The sequence below is a fragment of the Gorilla gorilla genome, chromosome 12 (assembly GCF_029281585.2).
Source record: "Gorilla gorilla gorilla isolate KB3781 chromosome 12, NHGRI_mGorGor1-v2.1_pri, whole genome shotgun sequence".
In the NCBI taxonomy this organism is placed as follows: domain Eukaryota; kingdom Metazoa; phylum Chordata; class Mammalia; order Primates; family Hominidae; genus Gorilla; species Gorilla gorilla.
This window is the reverse complement of record NC_073236.2, coordinates 44,523,186-44,543,124: the sequence shown is the minus strand read 5'-3', so window position 1 is coordinate 44,543,124 and position 19,939 is coordinate 44,523,186. Positions and strand designations below refer to the sequence as shown.

General features: G+C 40.5%; 1 long non-coding RNA gene across 3 annotated transcripts in view; it reads right to left on the bottom strand.

The window, feature by feature from the left end:
- Positions 1-395: 395 nt before the first annotated feature.
- Positions 396-19,939, bottom strand: part of LOC109025754 (uncharacterized) — a 201,597-nt gene continuing 182,053 nt past the window's right edge. The window contains exons 4-5 of one of the 3 annotated variants that reach the window (XR_010129886.1): positions 13,686-13,832; positions 396-3,541 (exon numbers count right to left, since the gene is read on the bottom strand). This is a non-coding gene — a long non-coding RNA (uncharacterized lncRNA). The remainder of the gene's footprint in view (positions 3,542-13,685; positions 13,833-19,939) is intronic. The other 2 variants (XR_008677285.2, XR_010129884.1) reach the window with 2 other exon arrangements.

Genomic DNA, 19,939 nt, shown 5'->3' with positions numbered 1-19,939 from the left:
TGGGCTTCCTCCTTAAATGCTGCATGGGTCCACCCCTCAAAAGGAGATGGTGCCCAGTAGTGGCTGGCACCCTCTTCCCAGAGTAGAGGCTGCTGCATCCTACCGTGGTCTGTCACTCCTGTGCTCCGGCACCCCCATCTCAGCCATTTGCTTTGTGAATTCCAACTCCTGCTGCTGCTGTAAGCTCCAGATGAACAAGCAGCCTCCCCTGTCTGTTTTCTGGTTCACTGATTCCTCCACTTGACTTTAAATTCTAACCAAATACCTTTTCCTGCTTCTTTCCTGGGATTCCTTTGTCCCCTTCCTCTGGACTGTGTGTCTGAGTGCTGTCATTATCACCTAACTCAGTGGAGGCATTTCAGAAGACACTTGAGACAAAGCACAAACATCATAATGAAACTATAATGTATGTCTTTATGACTACCATTATCTTCATATAAAGAAGGAATCGTTTTTAAGGGATTAATAAGTGGTGTTGAGAATTTAGGAATGTTAATAAATACATGTGAATCTGCTTTCTGTTAAAATTTACAGCTTATAGGAATAAAGCTTGGTTACTTTATATAAGGACAAAAAAGAACAAGAAAGAAAGAAATCACTGACAAACTTCCCAGGAGAAAATTCACAAGATTGATTTTTTTAAACAACATTATTTCTTCAAGTAAAGAGTTGATGTTTAATAAAGTCTTTGATACTTTTTGTAAAATGCACTTCCTTAAATTTTATTACATTCTATTGTTCTTGAGAAAAACTCTCCAAATTAAAAAAAATAGTGATAGATTTCTAACAAAGCATATTTTCCAGATGTGCATTAAGTTACTGCTCATGCATATTTATTCACATTCAGATCAGAGTCTTATTGACAGAGAAACTAGCTTTTTTCATTTCTGCAAGTATCAGAACATTTAAGGTCATTTAGCAAACAAACAACTGATACATGCTAGGAACCACTTTAATATTTAGGAATCAATGACCACCAAACCAGAAATGCCAAAGAATCATGGCAGCCAAAAACTCAGTAGACTACTTCCTGCCATATGGATGGTTGTGACCGCACTGTGTACTCCCAGGCTGAAATCTACCACTTCTAGTCTATTAGACACAGGGACAGCTCTTGAAGTTCTACTCAGCATAGTGGATAGCAAAGTTCTGAAACAAAAACTATCTCAAGACGTGATAAAATAAATACACATAGGGAGAAGATTCTGGCAAGATGCTGAAATAGGAAGCTCCAGGAATCTGTTTACCCATCCAGACAACAACTGCACTGGCAGAATCTGCCTGATGTAACTATTTTGGAATTCTGGAGTCTATTGAAGGTTTGCAACTTCCAGGGAATGTCTTAGAAGTAAATTTCAGTTAGTTTTGGTCAACTTAGACTCAGCACAGTAGTAACTACCTATTGACCGCCCCAGCCCTATGGCAGGCAGCTGTGCCTATGACCTGAAGAAGACTGCATACAGCTTGTGGGAGCCAGGGTGGGCAATAAGGACCCAGTCCTCCAAGTATTGGTGCTGTGATTACTAATTGCTGCTTCTCATCACAGAAGTACAGACAAAGAGGCAGGTGGCCATTGCTATTGCCCCACACTCATTATTGCTAGCCCCTCTCTCGCTGAGGTGACTTCCAGGGTACTTAAAAGCCCAGCATTCTTTTTCTTCTCCTTAATTTTTATCTTCTCCCGTTTTGGGAGCCATCCATTAGAGACTGGGACATTCCGAAGTGACTGCATATATGGGGGATATTGGAAGGTGACTATGTATGCCCAGGGAAAGGCACAGGCTCAGAAAGACCTGAGAAGACCTTAAGTTTACACCTCAGGCTAACCCTCAGCACTGAGACAGCCTACAACAATTAAAAAAACAAAAACAGTAAGCAACAACAACAAAAAACAAAACCAAAAACAAAAGCCCAGTAAACCTCAGGGAAGGGAGAGAACCTAATTTCCAGTGTTATCAAATCATTAGCTTCAAATGTCCATTTTTAACAAAAAAAATCAAGAGACATACAAAAGAAAAGGAATGTGTGGCCCATTTTAATGGGAAAAAAAAGAAGCAGCTCCTGAAAAAGACCTGATGTCAGATCTACTAAACAAAAACAATTATCTTAAAGATACCGAAAGAGCTAACAAAAGATGCAGAAAAAGCCAAGAAAATGACATAAGGACAAAATAGAAATATTTGCAAGCATATAGAAAATCTATGAAGAAACAATAAATTTGATCCTAAAAAGTGTTATAACTGAAATAAAAAATTCACTAGAGAGATTGAAAGGCTGATTTGAGAACGAAGAAGAATCAACAAATTTGAAATAGGACAAAGGAAATCATTGAATCTGAGGAACAGAAAGTAAAATGATTGAAGAAAAGTGCACAGAGCTTAAGGGACTTCTGGAACACTGTTGAGCAGAACAACACATGTGTGGTGGTAGGCTAAGAAACAGAAGAGAAAACAGGAAAGATAGGTTATTAGGAGAATTGATGGCCAAAATCTTTACAAATTTGATAAAAGACATAAGTAAAAATATTCAAGAAACTCAGTAACTCCAAGTAGGATGAACTCAAAAAGATCCACACTGAGACACAATATAACCAAACTGTGAAAAGCCAAAGACAGAGTCTTGAAAATTGCAATAGAAAAGTGATTCATCACATAAAATGATCATCAATAAGATTATAGGTTCAAAGATATAGTGTAGATAGGGGGAATAAGTTCTAGTGTTTGATAACACAGTGGAATGACTAGTTAACAATAAAATATTTTATATTTCATGATAGCTAGTAAAGAAGATTTAAAATACTCCCAACACAAAGAAATGATAAATGTTCAAGTTGATGGATATCCTAATAAATATCCTGATTTGATCGTTGATTGTATATTGAATATACAGCTTACACATTGTATATTCTTGTATCAAAATATCATGTATATCCCACAAATATGTTTAATTACTCTATATTTCTAGAAACATTTAAAAATAATAAATAATAAATTATGAGATTAAAAAAAGACAGTCTCATCATAAATACTGGAGACCAAAAGGCAGTGGGCTGATATATTCAAAGTGCTAAAATAAATAAAAATATCAACCCCAAATTCTATATTTGTTAAAAATTGTCCTTCAAAAGTGAAGGAGAATTACAACATTCCCAGATTAACGAAAGCTAAGGTAATTTGTTACTTCTAGACATACCCTAAGAGAAACACTCAAGGGAGTTCTTCAGGTTGAAATAAAAGGACACTACTCAGTAACTCAAAGCCATATGAAGAAATAAAGATCTCAGTAAAGATGGACAAAGAGGCAATTACAAAAGCTAGTACTATTATAACAATGGTTTGTAACACCACTTTGTTTCATACATGATTTAAAAGACTGTTTTTTTAAATTTAAAAAACAGCAATTTATTTTCTCACAGGTCTGAAAGCTAGAAGTTCAAGATCAAGTTGTCCATAGGGTTGGTTTCTTCTGAGGGTCGTTTAACTTGGTGTATAGATGACCATCTTCTCTCTTTCTTCACATGATTTTCGGTGTGTATAAAAGACTATTTAAAAAACAAAATAAGAAATGATTAGTCTAAAAGCTAGAATTACTGTAACTTTGGGTTGTAACCACATTTTGTTTCATACATAATCTAAGAGACTAATTCACTTTTAAAAACAATTGGTTTATGTTGTTGAACATACAAAGTATGCAGATGTAATTATGGTACATTAACAACTGAAAGGGTAGAGGCAGAGATGTAAAGAAACAGTGTTTTCATATGTTATTGAAGTTAAGATGGTTTAAATACAAATTAGAGCATTATAACTTTATGATATTAAAGATAATCTCAATAGTAACCACAAAGAAAATAGCTACAGAATACACACAAAAAATAAGAAAGGAATTTAAACATTTCACTATAAAAAATTAACTAAACACAAAAGAGGACAGTAATGCAAGAAAGGAAAGACAGAAAAGCTATAAGCCATGTAGAAAACAAATAGCAAAATGACAAAAGTAAGTCTCTCCTTATCAGTTAGCCTTAAGAAGAAATTCCAACACACACTACAGCATGAATGAGCCTTGAGCACATTATGCTCAGTGACATAAACCAGTGGAAAAAAGACAACTACTGCATTATTCCACTTGCATGAGGCAGATAGAGTAGTCAAAATCATAGATACAGAAAGTAGAATGGTGGTTTTAAGGGGCTAGAGGAATGGGGGATGGGGTTATTGTTTAATGGGTACATAATTTTGATTTGGGAAGATGAAGTTCTAGAGATAAATGATGGTGATAGTTATACAACAATCTAACTGTACTTAATACTACTGAACTGTACACTTAAAAATGGTTACAGTGGTAAACTTTAAGTTATGTGCATTTTACAATAAAAAAATCAGAAAAGAAATGAATACACTAAATTAATGAAGCATTATGATCTATTTATGGTTGAGGAATTTATCAAATGTCCTCAAAAGGAAGACACAATGTTTTAGTATTGTTGTTCTTCATGAACATTTGAAGTGATACTATGGTGTCCACAGATATTTCTTTCTACTATTAACAATATCAGAAAGATAATATTGGGTAAGAAGAACTATGATGATGGTCTATGTCTTTATGTTAAGTTTCATACTGAATGCTTAGTCCAGTAGAAATAAAATTGTTTTGGCTTGCTTGAGTGAGGAAAGCCTTTGAATGTTGTGCTTTGCAACAACAAGGATGAATCTCAAAATATCATGCTGAGTAAAAGAAGCCTTATCAAAAGAGTACACACAGTAGGATTCCATTTACATGAATTTCAAGAAAGGGCAAAACTAACCTATGGTGGGAAAAAAAATCAGAAGAGTGGTTGCTTTTTAAAACTTACAGTGGCTGTAAATTTAACTGAAAAAAGACAGATTGGCCGGACATGGTGGCTCATGTCTGTAATCCCAGCATTTTGAGAGGCCGAGGTGGGTGGATCACTTGAGGTCAGGAGTTTCAGACCAGCCTGGCCAACATGGAGAAACCTCGTCTGTACTAAAAATACAAAAATTAGCCTGGCATGGTGGCACGTGCCTGTAATCCCAGCTACTTGGGAGGCTGAGGTAGGAGAATTGGTAGAACCCAGGAGGCGGAGGTTGCAGTGAGCCTAGATCGTGCCGTAGCACTCCAGCCTGAGCAACAGAGCAAGACTCTGTCTCAACAACAAAACGACAATAACAACAAAGAATGCAAAAAGACAGATGGACAGGAACACAAAATGTTTTAATGTTTTACACACATGGGAGTTCACAGAAAAGAAGTGAAACTCAAAGAAGCAGTTAGACTTGGGGCTTACATACCATTTTAATCATTTTAACAAAGGAAAAAAGGTTTGAGCTTCTAGGAGTGATAAATTATGGGAAAGTGACAGGAAATATTAGGTTGGTGCAAAATTTATTGCAGTTTTGTCATTACTTTGGCAGAAACTGCATTACCTTTACACCTACCTATGTGAGAAATTAATGGAAGTTGAATGTTATTTTCCTTCAGTCTGTTTATGTAAACTCGTTGATGCCAACTCTGTCTCTGGTGATGAGTTGCTCTCATCTTTCTTGTATAGGACAGAGAAACACCTCACAAAGGGAAATTTATGCCCTTCTTTTAGGCAGAAAAGGGGGAAGAAAGAGAACTCTTCCTGCATCCATTGATTCTCAATTGTCTATGGCTCAAAATAATCCTTAGGCCAAAGTGGCATATTTTGGGGAGGCATACCTTGATCCCCTGCAATATGCACACTACGGTATTTTTATTTTATTTTAATTTTTTGAGACAGAGTTTCACTCTTGTTGCCCAGGCTGGAATGCAATGGCACAGTCCTGCTACTTCTCAACATCTGCCTCCAAGGTTCAAGCAATTCTCCTGTCTCAGCCTCCTAAGTAGCTGGGATTACAAGCGTCCGCCACCATGCCCGGCTAATTTTTGGATTTTTAGTAGAGATGGGGTTTCACCATGTTGGCCAGACTGGTCTCAAACTCCTGACCTCAGATGATCCACCGGCCTTGGCCTCCCGAAGTGCTGGGATTACAAATGTGAGCCACTGCACCCAGCCACACACTATTTAGAAGGATGTATACTGATGTATGGAATTTACTTCAAATTGCATCAAAAATAAGAGGAATTATGAATAAATGGAGGATTTGATAAAGAAATAGATGTGTAATTTTTTTTCTTTTGAGATAGGGTCTCACTCTGTTGCCCAGGATGGAGTGCAGTGGCACAATCATGGCCTACTGCAGCCTCGAACTCCTGGGCTCAAAAAGTCCTCCCACCTCAGCCTCCCAAGTAGCTGGAACTACAGACACATGCCACCATGCCTGACTATTTTTCTTATTTTTTGTATAAATGAGGGCTTTCTATGTTGCCAGGGTTGGTTTCAAACTCCTTGGCTCAAGTGATCCTCTTGCTTCCACCTCCCAAAGTGCTGGGATTACAGGCATGAGTCACCACACTTGGCCAATTAAATATATATATATATATATATATATAGAGAGAGAGAGAGAGAGAGAGAGAGAGAGAGAGTAAAATGTTAACGATAGAACTAGGTAGTGAGTATATGGGTGCTTATTATAACATTATCTCAACTTTGATGACTGTTTGCAAATTTTCATAAGAAAGTGCTGGAAACTATGCTGTGTTCATTGATAGAGCCTCTACTGTCCAGAAAATGACATCTGGGTGACCCCTTTTGTAAGGCTGCCCCACTTGCAAGACCCACAAGCCCATTCCATGGCTTCTTAATGATTTCAATTGTCTCCCTAAGAATTCTGCATTTTTCTGGAGGCTCTCATTGTGCGTACAGGCTTCTGATTTGGACTTTTCTGCTTCTGACAAATTGCCACTCACTACTTAACAATCTGTGGCTTTATAACCCCACTTCACATCAGAGAGAGCTGAACCAGCCTCTTACCCTTTATTTTCCTTGAAAGCCTCTGAGCAGATTTTCCTGAAATTCAAGAGGGACAAAGAGGGTTTGCATCACTAACTTGCAAACAATGTAAATGAATATTTGGATTTCCTGCTTTTAACAAGTGTCCTCTGCTCTTTCTGCCAACTCAAGCTCCTATCTCCAGCTCAGTGGTTTTCCTCCTTTCTTTTCATGCCTTACTCTGTGGACTATTTTCTCCCTTTCCAAGGGTCCAAAATAATTTGCTTAACAAATAACTGTTTTCTCCCTAGAGCAGCTCTGTCCAATGGAAATGGAATATGAGCTGCATATGTAATTTAAAATTTTCTATTAGCCTCATTAAAAAATAAAGAGAAACAGATGAAATCAATTTTCATGAGGTATTTTATTTAACCTGAAGCATTCAAAATATTGTCATTTCAATGAAGAGGATTAGGATATGCCACCCAAAAATGTGCTACTGTGGCATATTGATTATGTTGAGCTGATGGCAACTGAGAAATGGCAGGAGCAAGATGAACTCTCTGCCCTCTCCTTTTCTGCCTAAAATCAGAGCGTAGGTTTCCCTTCTCTCCTGGACTACAATGAAGAGGGTGACCCTTATCACTGGATACGAGGAGCCAGCACCGATTAAACCTTACTAAAATAACCCTAACCTTCCATTTGGTCCCCCTATAGATTTCCTCGTCACTTATTAGCCCTGGAAGCCTCAACTCTTTCCTTTGTCCAGTCACCTCTCCTCAATCAATAACCCATTGTTAAAAAGGTATCAACCAGGCGCGGTGGCTCACGCCTGTAATCCCGGCACTTTGAGAGGCTGAGGTGGGCGGATCACCTGAGGTTGGAAGTTCAAGACCAGCCTGACCAACATGAAGAAACCCTGTCTCTACTAAAAATACAAAATTAGCTGGGCATGGTGGCGCATGCCTGTAATCCCAGCTACTCTGGAGGCTAAGACAGGAGAATCGCTTGAACCCGCGAGGCGGAGGTTGCGGTGAGCCAAGATTGCACCATTGCACTCCAGGCTAGGCAACAAGAGTGAAACTCCGTTTCAAAAAAAAAAAAAAATGTATCTAAGCCCCCAAGTCTAACAGCTTTCTGGGGTTTATACTTTTCTGTGCAGTACTTGTGCACATAAAAATATTAACATCAATAAAAATGTATGTGCCTTTTCTCATGTTAATCTTTCTTTTTCCAGTAGAATTTGCTCATCCCAGGTACTGAATCTGAGAGGATAGAAAAAAAGTTTTTATCCTCTCCACTCCATCAACATATAACCAATATAAACACTATCAATGAGATATATTTTTTATGTTTATTTTAATTGTTTTACTAAATTCTTTGAAATTCTGCATGTATTTTACAGTTACAACTGTGAAAGGAAAATATCTTGGGCCCCCAAAATCACTAAGCTAAATGGAAAAGTCGAGCTGGGAACTGCTTAGGGCAAACCTGCCTCCCGTTCTATTCAAAGTTATCCCTCTGCTCACTGAGATAAATGCATATCTGATTGCCTCCTTTGGAAAGGCTAATCAGAAACTCAAAAGAATGCAACCATTTGTCTCTCATGTATCTGTGACCTGGAAGCCCCCTCCCCGCTCGGCGTCTTCCTGCCTTTGCTTCGATTGGTCCCACTTTTCCGGACTGAACCAATGTACTTCTTACATAAATTTATTGATGTCTCCTGTCTCCCTAAAATGTATAAACACAAGCTGTGCCCTGACCACCTTGGGCACATGTCCTCGGGACTTCCTGAGGCTGTGTCACGGGCGCGCATCTTCAACCTTGGCAAAATAAACTTTCTAAATTAACTGAGACCTGTCTCAGATTTTCTGGGTCCACACAACTCATCTCAATTTAGACTAGCCACACTTCTGCATGTAACCCTAACCACCAAATTCTACGGTGCAGCTCGAGAGGAATTCTACCTGTGGCCTTTAGTGTGAGTGTGTGTGATTCCTGTAACATACATACAGAGAGAGTAGATTGGCACCTTTTGTTCCAAGGGAAATAACATAATCAGGCTTCCTTCCATGTTTATAAAGGCTTCCCTGCTTCATATTTACTTCAAGGGTTCTTGGGATGGGGTGGACAAATGCACACAGGGGCCATGGAACCTCCTGGGGAGGAGAGGAATTCACACACACACACCTTCAATATCATCACACCTCTGAAGAACAGGGATGACTTCATATAAGAAATCTGGCAATCAAGGACATCAGGGACCTGAAAGTCACTTACAGCACAAGAGAGAGAAAAGCCTAGAATAGTCCTAGGCTCTACTTTCGGGTTTAGAGTGTGAAGGGAGAAGACTCATTCTGTTTACAGCATGTGGTCATGCTGGAAATGCTAACACTATGAGCTTTCCTGGGGGAAGTGTGTGTGTGTGTGTGTGTGTGTGTGTACAAAGCTGTACTGGTGGGGGTTGAGTCCTCGGAGTTACAGAGTGACCATAGTACTGTATGCAAGAGACTTTCTTTAGAGGGAGCCTTGAGATGTCTGTCGCTGACACACCAGTGACAGCAGTGCAGCCTTCAGCCACCTGAGTAAATCCCACCACGAGCAGGTAGGGCCCTGGGATACAATAGGGCTTGGGGGACCAGATATACACAGCTCAGCAATGCCATGATAGGGCCTCCTCTTGCCTTGCTGCTCTGAATGTGGTGTACAAAGTGGCAGTGCAGGGAGGTCATCAGATACGTGGAGTCTTGGGCCTCCTTCCCACCAAATCAGAACCTGCATTTCAATAAGGTCTGCAGAGGCTTTACATGCACATGGAAGCTTAAGAGATTCTGCTTTAGTGGATTTTCCAGCTTTCTACAAGGCACTAAACATAAGAACTAACATCCTGGATTAATTTATCACCCAGGAAGTCAAAGAAGCAAAATGCTTTCTTGGGTTTGGCAGAATGGAGGCTCCTAGGAGTTAAATTTGATTAATGAAAGTAATGTGACCTAATGTGTACCCTCTACCTGTGATGGGGGCATATCTGTTATACTACTAACAGTAACATTATACTATACTTGAAACCAAACTGCCAAATGTAAAAATGTTGAAGGTAAAAAAGCATATTACATATGTGTATATATATGTGTGTGTACATATATGTATGTATTTATATATCATATTTATTAGATATATTATCAGAAACTGGCTGGTTGTTCTTTGCCACCATGTACTACTTTGGATGGAGTATTCAGGGAAGGCTTTAGAGACACAAGTGTCTGGCTAGACCTTGAAGGGAGACTTTAGATGGGCAGAGCAGTGGAGACAATGATTAATAAGAGGAAAAGCTTTGGTCACAGAGGCATCAACTGACTGCAGTCACCTGCCCGTTTAACTCATGAGGATCATTTCACTCTGCGTCTGTCTCCTACAGAGACCCCAGAGCCATGATCTCTGACAGACAGACTAGCAGGAGATCAGTGAAGCTTTGGGTATTGGTTCCCACAAAAGATAGATGGAAATGCTTCCATCAGGCCCTTCATTCAAAACATGTTTAGTAAGGACCTAGTATGTGCACTGGGATGGACCTTGGATGGATGGGGCAGGAACAAGTAGTATGCTTTAGACTGGATGGGCCTTCTAAGATTTTGCAACCAACAGTCAGATCAAATTAAAAGTGGAGTGACACTGAGTGGACTGGAAGGGCCAAGATCAGTGATATGGATGATAGGTACCACAGGAATTTTCAAAGAGAGATCAGTGAGGCACAGCATTAGAATTTAGACCCTCCCGATCAAAGAAAAGAAAAAAGTTATTGTTTTTATTCATCTGTTTAAATTACTTGTGCATCAAAAATGCACAATTATCACTGATATCAATGATGAGTACACATACTCAGTGTCAAGCATGATTGATTAAGAAAAAGATCACAAGAAGGACAAACTGAGTATCTTTCAAAAGACAAAAATGAAAGGAATCTCTCCCTCCAGTATCTTCCCTGGAGGGCCACAGGTGCCTGTCCTTGGCAGTTCAGTATAGCTATTGAAGAGGGGTTCACTTCTAACAAGAGCAGTGCCCTAAAATTCACACGGTAGTACTGAACCAAGGTTCCAGAAGCTTGTCTACCCATATCTGTGAAGATTATCAGCAGCAGACTGCAATGAGACCACTTCTCTCTGAAGTTCCATTTGAGGCTCCACCTTGAATAACTTCAGTGACCAGATTAGCCTGAAATCCTTGGGATAGAGAGGGCTATCAGGGGCTTATTCTCAGGTCAGAATGACTTTTCCAGCTAACATGCTTCTGGGCTTATGTAAATTTAAACCAAGTGGGAAGATGGATGACAGAGGGATGGAGTGGAGAGTAGACACATAATAAAGCAAGGATAATGACAGTGCAATCTAGGTGATGGCTGTAGATTGACACCTTTTGTTCTAGGGGAAATAACATAGTCAGGCTTCCTTCCATGTTTATAAAGGCTTCCCTGCTTCATACTCAGTTCAAAGGATCCTGGGATGGGGTGGACAAATGCACACGGGGGCCATGGAACCTCCTGGGGAGGAAACGGATTCACACACATACCTTGGATTTACAGTTCAATATCATCACATGGCTCATATGAGTTTGCTGGGGTTGCCATAACAAACTGAGTGGCTTAAACAACAGAAGTTTGTTGACTTAGAGTTCTGGAGGTTAAAAGTCTATGATCAAGTTGCTGGCAGGGCTGGTTTCTTCTAAGGCCTTTTTCTTTGCCTTTTTGCTGTGTCTTCACACGATATTCCCTCTATGCATGTGGATGTCCTAATCTCCTCTTCTTCATAACGACACCAGTCAGATTGGATGAGGGCCCACCCTAACACATAATGGTAACTTAGCTACCTATTCAAAGAGCTCATCTCCAAATACAGTCACATTATGTGATACCGGGGGTTACGACTTTAACATAAAAATATGATTCAGCCCATATCACAGATGTTCACCGTAAAATTCTTCCAACTTTGCTATACGGTTAAATTTCTTCATAATAAAATGATGAGTAAAACTTAAATCAAGCAAATGTATCTCTTGTTTACAATTCTTCCGGACAGTTTGGCCAGGGAGGAGACTACCAACCCTCAGCCAAGTGAAGCTTAAAGAGTTTTATAGATTTCACATCCTCCATGTCAGCCCTTGTCTCTCTTCCCAGCCTTCAGCGCAGAAACAAGAGGCTGGGCTGCAGCATTTTGCATTTTATTTACAGAGGCTGCTAAAATACCATGATACTTGGTAAAACATCTTAATGTCTCCATATGGTAGAAACAGACAATATCAATTGCTGTCATAGTCTGAGACTGCAGTGCCTTCATTTATAGTGAAAATTCTTCAGTGAGACTCAGGTAGCTCTCCAGCCTCCAACAACACCTGCTGACAGTCCAGGACAGGAAGAAAGGTGCAAAGTCAACCGCAGAGGGAGGAGCACACAAACGTGATGAAAACTCACCTGCAGACCCTACTGGACACAGTGGGATGGGGGAGTGTGAGTCTCTTAAGGATCAGAGCAGGGTAGGACCCCTGCCCTGTATTGCCTCTGAAAAAAGGTAAACAAGCCCCAGGCAACCCCAAGCAGTCAAGCTAAAACAGCTCTTGCTTGATTCTGTCCCTGAGATACATTCTGAGGACACCTCAAGGAGTCTGTCATGTCTTCTTATCGTTTTTAAATGTTCAAAGCAAATTTGTCTAGAATCACACATGTGGTCCGTTGTAAACTTATTTCCTAAAGAATAAACTTCACTTTTTTCTGTTAAAAACAATCAAACAGATACAGTTAAGATCCAATTAGTATCCAGAGTGATTTACAAATACGTAGTAAATATGGCACTTACGAATTGGTACATTGCAGAGTTCCATGCTGCTATTTCGGGGCCATGAAAAATTTCTAATTATAGTGGGAATAGAGGAGCTGGGGTGACGAGAGGGGAGGAGCTGCCTAAAGAGCCCCAGTGGGCTTCCCAGAGTGGTCACCGATTTCCAACAACATCTGCAACCACAATAGGCTCAGATTTAGGGCTGCCTCAGTCCATTTGCAGTTCTTCAATAAAGTGTGATGGAAATCAGCTTTTCCTCAATCAGTATTATGTTGGCTGTGGGTTTGTCATAGATGGCTTTTATTACATTAAGGTATGTACCTTCTATGCTGATTTTGCTGAGGGTTTTAATTATAAAGGGATGATGGATTTTGTCAAATGCTTTTTCTATGTCTATTGATATAATCATGTGATTTTTGTTTTTAATTCTGTTTATGTGGCATATCACATTTACTGACATATATGTTAAACCACCCCTGCAACCCTGGTATGAAACCCACTTGATCATAATGGATTATCTTTTTGATATGCGGTTGGATTTGGTTAGCTAGTATTTTATTAAGGATTTTTGCCTTTATATTCATCAGGGATATTTATGCCAGTTATTTTTGTTTTCCATATAATTCATCCCATGGACTAATCATACCAGGCAGAAAATGGACACACTTCTGGGTTTCTGCAGAAGTCTAAGAAAGCCATAGGGAAGGCAGGAAGCCAGAGCCTGGATGTTGCCCTCGTCAACAACTTGCAGTGACCTTGAGAAAGTCGGGCTTTCTGCTGGAGTTGGCTTCTCTCTTAATTGAAGATGACAGTTTTAATCTATGTCCCAGGAGAGCTGAGAGGAAGAAAGGACTCAAAATATCCTGAATGTCACTGTCTGTGACATCCCACACAGTAAGATTCATGTGCAATATAGGACACATACAGCTTATTTCATTAAAAATAAGGGAGAACTTTCAAAATATGAAAGTTTAGCTTACCATGGTAGAGGACTAGGAGACAATATGACATTTCCTTAGTGTTATACACAGCCATTTGATGTGGTTTGGATGAAGTTCATTGAAAACACATATGAAGGAGCACTTGAGGTCCACAGGTATGTGAGAGTCCAACTGGGGGAATCCTGGCTGAAAACAGACATCACACTCAGATTGCATCATTCAAGGAAGTTTAATAAAATGATTGTAAAGGTTTGGGCGTGGTGTTGGAGACCATAAGGGACAGCACCTCTGGAACTGAAGAGGCAAGAGAAAGAGGGATCACTCAAACCCAGTTCACAGAGAGGGCCACCTGAGAGCACCTGTGACCTAGTCCAGGGATGGAGTCCAGCCTGAGGTGACCCTGGAGGAGGGGATCAGGATGAATAAATGCCCAGTCTCATCTTCTCCTCTCTTCGATCTCTGCCCATCCCCACTGACCCAAGTCGACAAGAGGCTAGAGGTCAAGGAAACCCATTGATGCCATCCATATGGGCCAGGCTCACAGACCCAGAAAGATGTGGGAAGGAAGGAGGGTTTGTGGTCAGCACAGACTATAAAGGAGTCCATTGTGTGATTAAAAACATAGGCTCTGGAGTCAACTGCTGAGAACTACTCCTGACTCCTCCACTTACATGAGTTGTGTGAATTATGCAAACTTCCTGCAAACTGCCGATAATACTATTACCAAGTGAGCCAAAAATCATTGAACACATAAAAGTTGTGCCTCAAGGAGACAGGAGGAAAGAGTGGAAGCTGCTGGCCTTGTATCCATTCACTTGCTTTACAGTAGAATGCCTCTGGTCTGAGCTTTGTGGCAATGAAACAAATGGGGAAAGAGACTAACAATATCTGCTAGGAGGAAGAGACTTTATTTATTAAATGCCATTAACAGAATGTCCCGGCCTAATGAATAACTTTGAGCAAATAAAACCAGAATCTACAATGCAAGGCTCCCTGGGGAGAATGCCACATAAGTAGTATAACTCTCTGGGGCACAGTACGGAATGGCTTCAGCATCCACACTGTGTGGATCCTCACAGAACCTCACTTGGAGCCCATCTAGTAATCTCAGCTGACAGTGTCTCTGACATGGGAAGGAGGGTCTTGGGTGCTATCCAGGCTGCCCCACTCCTCTCTCTCTCTGTGACTCAGAGCCACCGGAGCCCAGAATTACCAGGAAAATTTAGTATGAGGTAAGATCTCTCATCTGGATGAGGTTGATTTGATAAGCAAATCAGAACAGGAACTAGAGGAAGGCAACCAAAATGTCTATGACACAAATTGAAGACGACACTCACTCTCACAGGCAGATGGGTACCTGAGAGCAGGGGTTTCCTTGGATTTTGTGCCCTGGTGCCTGTCATGCCTCACCCTAGTTCTGCCCTAAACCATCCACTGGGTTAGCTCACTTGGCCATTTGTGAACCTTGGGCAGTTATCCCTGTCATCTTGAAGATGCTCAGTAGCTGCCCTTCCTGTCTTGTGGTTCTATCAAGTCTGTTTTCTGGTTCTCCACAATTCATGTGTGCTCTGAGAAGTGGCAAAGTGGCATTAGCTTGATCTGCAAATTCTCAGACCCCACTTCAGACCCATGAAAACATTATCTGCATTCTAACAAGATTGCCAGGTGAGTTGGGTAGATATTAATGTTTGAGACACTCTGCTCTAATTAACTACAGTCTTTTGTAGCATATTAATGATTGAAATGGCAAGCACATTCAGCTCTTCATTGTCCCAAAGCTAAGTCAGGAGGCAATATTTAGTGCAAGGCACATACATGCTGTTCTTGATGGTTTTCATATAAAAGCTAATTTCCCAGGAACCAATTTGCTATGGTTTGAATGTATTTCCCAAGAAGCTGGTTCTGGAAACAATCCCCAATGCAGCTGTGTTGGGAGATGAGGCCTAATGAGTGGTGATTAGGCCATGAGGGTGGAGTGCATTGCCACTATCACTATCACTGGAGTGAGTTTGCTATAAAAGGGGGAGTTTGGTGCTCTCTCTCTCTCTCTCTCTCTCTCGCCCTTCCACCTTCTACCATGAGATGACACAGTAAGAAGGCCCTCACCAAACGTTGGTCTTGGAGTTTGGACTTCCCAGCCTCCAGAACCATGAACCAATACATTTCTGTTCATTATAAATTACTCAGTTTTGGGCGTTCTGTTATAGCAACACAAAACTGACAAAGACACCATTTTTTAAAGGGCCCTGTTTCTTTTATATCTCTGTGTACCTAACTCATAAGGCTGTTATTGAGAGTAAGTGAATAAATGGATGCAAGACCCCCGTGTGGTACCTGGTGCATGGAAAGCATTTGGTGAGCATTACCTCTTACTACTTTAGATGGATTTTACATAAGAAAAAAAACTGAGGAGTTCTATGTTTCATCGATTTAAGGGAAGAAATTGAGAAAAATGTAGCCATTAAATATTCTTAACTTTTTTACCCTAAAATCAACAGCTTCTCACCCTGTTCCCAAATTGACATGCAGATCAGTATACTCAAAGAACCAGGAGGCAAACAAACCAATCACACGCAGCTAAGGATGATGCACCACAAATGGGCATGCTTCATAATTTTTCACAGCCATGTTTGAGGATTATTAATACACAAAGGGGATTCGTTGAATGCTGGGGCTCATATTCCTGTCACTCTGTACCAGAAATGGAGATTTGTAAAGGCAGGTTTTATGCCAGTTCTTGGTTATTGAAGTTTTTCTAGGCAGTAAAGGAGAGAATTTTCTGGCTTTCTCTAGAGAAAAGCTGTCTACAACCTCATGAAAGGACAGAATGCTTTAAGTTTGGTAGGAGCCAAGCAAAACAAAGTCATATATTTTTATTTTAAAATCAGATTTCATGTGTCTATTCTGTTGTGAATTTATTGTATAGAGTCTTTTGTGACTTTGGAGTTAACAGAGGGTTTAGGCTGTCATATCTAATTCATTTATAATTGTATCCAGCAAGTTATGTCAGGACAGGGCTGACCTTGGTAGACAAAACGTTTCACAATTCCTCACAATAAGACCTTTCGCCCAAGTCCCTGGATGTGTAATTAGTAGTGCAGATAATTTCTGCTGTTGACTTTTAGTTATCCCTCAAAGAATTCCAAGGCTCAGTTAGGGCAATGTGTGTTTACTATCTCCTCACGATTTTAAAGCAAGGCATCCACTGGGTCTCTCACCCAATGTCAGCAGCTGATAAACATTCTTGAAGCTGTGAATTGCTGGGAGGATGAGAAATGTTGTTTCAAATACCAGTTTGTGAACCTTAGCCTTCATATTAGTTGGATGTGAAAACAAGACCCTTGATTTTCAGGACACTGGCTTGAAAAATCACACAGTGGGCCGGGCGTGGTGGCTCAAGCCTGTAATCCCAGCACTTTGGGAGGCCGAGGTGGGCGGATCACCAGGTCAGGAGATTCAGACCATCCTGGCTAACACGGTGAAACCCCGTCTCTGCTAAAAATATTAAAAAAATTAGCCGGGTGTGGCGGTGGGCACCTGTAGTCCCAGCTACTCGGGAGGCTGAAGCAGGAGAATGGCATGAACCCAGAAGGTGGAGGTTGCAGTGAGCCGAGATCGTGCCACTACACTCCAGCCTGGGTGACAGAGCAAGACTCCGTCTCAAAAAAAAGAAAAAAAAAGAAAAAAAGAAAAATCACACAGTGGATTACCACTGAATTATTTACCCTGCCCTGAAGGATCACAGTGTTAACTGGCCAACTTCTGCTCTATGGAATAAAACTGGTAACACATCTGGAAGGGGCATTTTAAACAGGAAGCCATTTCCAAGGAACATAACTTTGACAGCAAATGAGATGTATTAAATGTATTATGTTAAAATTATAGGAATAAAAAGAGTTTCTAAGAAAGATGTGGGATAGTTTCAAAAAATGAAATCCAGAATAAATAGCTTAGGAGGGTAGGAAGGGGTTTGGAGAAGGAAGGTATGAAACCAACATCAGCTCCTAAGAAAGTTTCACTAGTTTGTAAGAAACTTGAAAAAAAAGAAAAGATAATAAAATATACAGGCTGGTGTTCAGGTTTGGAGTTCAATTTTTCAATGAATTGAGTTAAATTCCCATGGGACTTCAAGTCAAACTGTCTGATAGGGCATTTAGATTTTTTTTTTTTTAATTAGGCAGAGGATGCTGATAGAAGATGGCAAAAAAAAAAAAAAAAAAAAGAATTACAAACAAAGTGGAAGCAGGGAAGGCTAGGATGGAATGAATAAAGCATTTCAAGCTTTGCTCCCTTGCCCAAGCATGTGGGGGACTCCACAGCACCTCAAGAGCCTGGGCATAAGTTCTACCCATTCCAGAAGAAGGGACTTGTTATGTTATCCTTTTCTTAGAAAGGGAAACCACAGTTCTTGGTTCTCTGTTATCTGCCATATGTGCACTTGATTCTCATATCTAGATCAGAGGTCATTTTCTATCTCCACAGTTTCCAGGGGAGGAAGCAAGGTCAGAGTTCCTAAATACCTTAGCAAGGTAGAGCAGCCAGCCAGCCCCAAGCAGGACTTGGCATTTATTTGATCTCAGAGCCCACTATTGTCCCACTATGACATCTTAGTGGGAAATGGGGCCCAGGGAATGAACTGTAGGAGTTTTATAACCATAGCAAATTAAATAAATCACCTGAAGGCAGAAAAATATTTCATCATTAGACAAATAGTAACGAATTTACTGGAAAATGTCTTCCTTTGTGTAAAGAGATTGATACGACCATTGCAATATTATTATTTTTGCTATTTGTAAGTTAGATGGAAGTCAAGAATCATATCTAAAACCATTTGTTATAGGAGGCCATAGGATAAATTCCTGGATTCAGAAGAACAAGCCAATGAAATGGCCAAAACTCCTCCACCTACATCCCTTTCCCCTTATTTAATAATTATGTATACAAGCACATGTACGCAGTGACATCCCTTTCCACTGCCCGTCGGCAACAAGCTGCCCTGTTCTCTACCTCTAAAACTACCACCAGCTCTGTCATGGTGCAAATCCCAAAATTGGTGTTCAGCCTAGGAGGCTATGTGGGTTCTTGGCTCCATGCAAGAAAGAATTCAAGAGCAAGCAGACAGAGTAAAATGAAAGTATGTTTATTTGGCCAGGTGCAGTGGCTCACCCCAGTAATCCCAGCACTTTGGGAGGCCAAGGTGGATGATCACTCGAAACCAGGAGTTTGAAACCAGGCTGGCCAACATGGCAAAACCTCATCTCTACAAAATATACAAAAATTAGCTGGGTGTGATGGTGCACACCTCTAATCCCAGCTACTCGAGAGGCTGAGGCTTGAGAATCACTTGAACCCGGGAGGTAGAGGTTGCAGTGAGCTGAGGTCATGCCACTACATTCCAGCCTGAACAACAGAGCCAGACTCTGTCCCCCACTCCCCACCAAAAAAAGGAAGTATGTTTATTAAAAAGTAAAGAGGCTGGACAGGTTTTAGCAGGCTTCTCACTGCATGCTGTTTTATCAGCAGGTCTTTGTGACCCGTGTAAATGAAACAGTAGCTGAGACAGGTCTCAATCAATTTAGAAGTTTATTTTGCCACGGTTAATGACACGCTCGTGACACAGCCTCAGGAGATCCTGAGGACTTGTGCCCAAGGTGTTCGGGCTACAGCTTGGTTTTATATGTTTTAGGGAGACACAAGAGATCAATCAATACATGTAAGATGTAGATTTGTTCAGTCAGGAAAGGCGAAACAACTGGAAGTGGAGGGAGGGGGCTTCCAAGTCATAGGTGGATTCAAAGATTCTCTGATTGGCAATTGGTTGAAAGAGTTTATTTAAAGACCTGCAATCAATAGAAAGGAGTGTCTGGGTTAAGATAAGGGACTGTGGAGACCAAGGTTTTTATTATGCAGATGAAGCCTTCAGGTGGCAGGCTTCAGAGAGAATAGGTTGTAAATATTTCTTATCAGACTTAAAAAGGTGTCAGACTCTTAATTCTCTCCTAAATCAGGAAAAAGACCTGGAAAAAGAAAGGGGTTTTCTGCAGAATGTAGATTTTCCCCACAAGAGACATATATGAGGACCATTTCAAAACATGTCAAATAAATATAGTTTGGGTTTAATTATGTTGATTTCTTTTAGGGCCTACTATCCATCATGTTGGTATCTTATGGCTACAAAGAGTCTGCTTTGTCAGTCTTAAGGTCTCTTAATGTTAACACTGGTCAGGTGTGCCTGATTTCCAAAGGGAGGAGAGTAAAATGAGGCATGTTTGACCCCCACTTCCCATCATGAC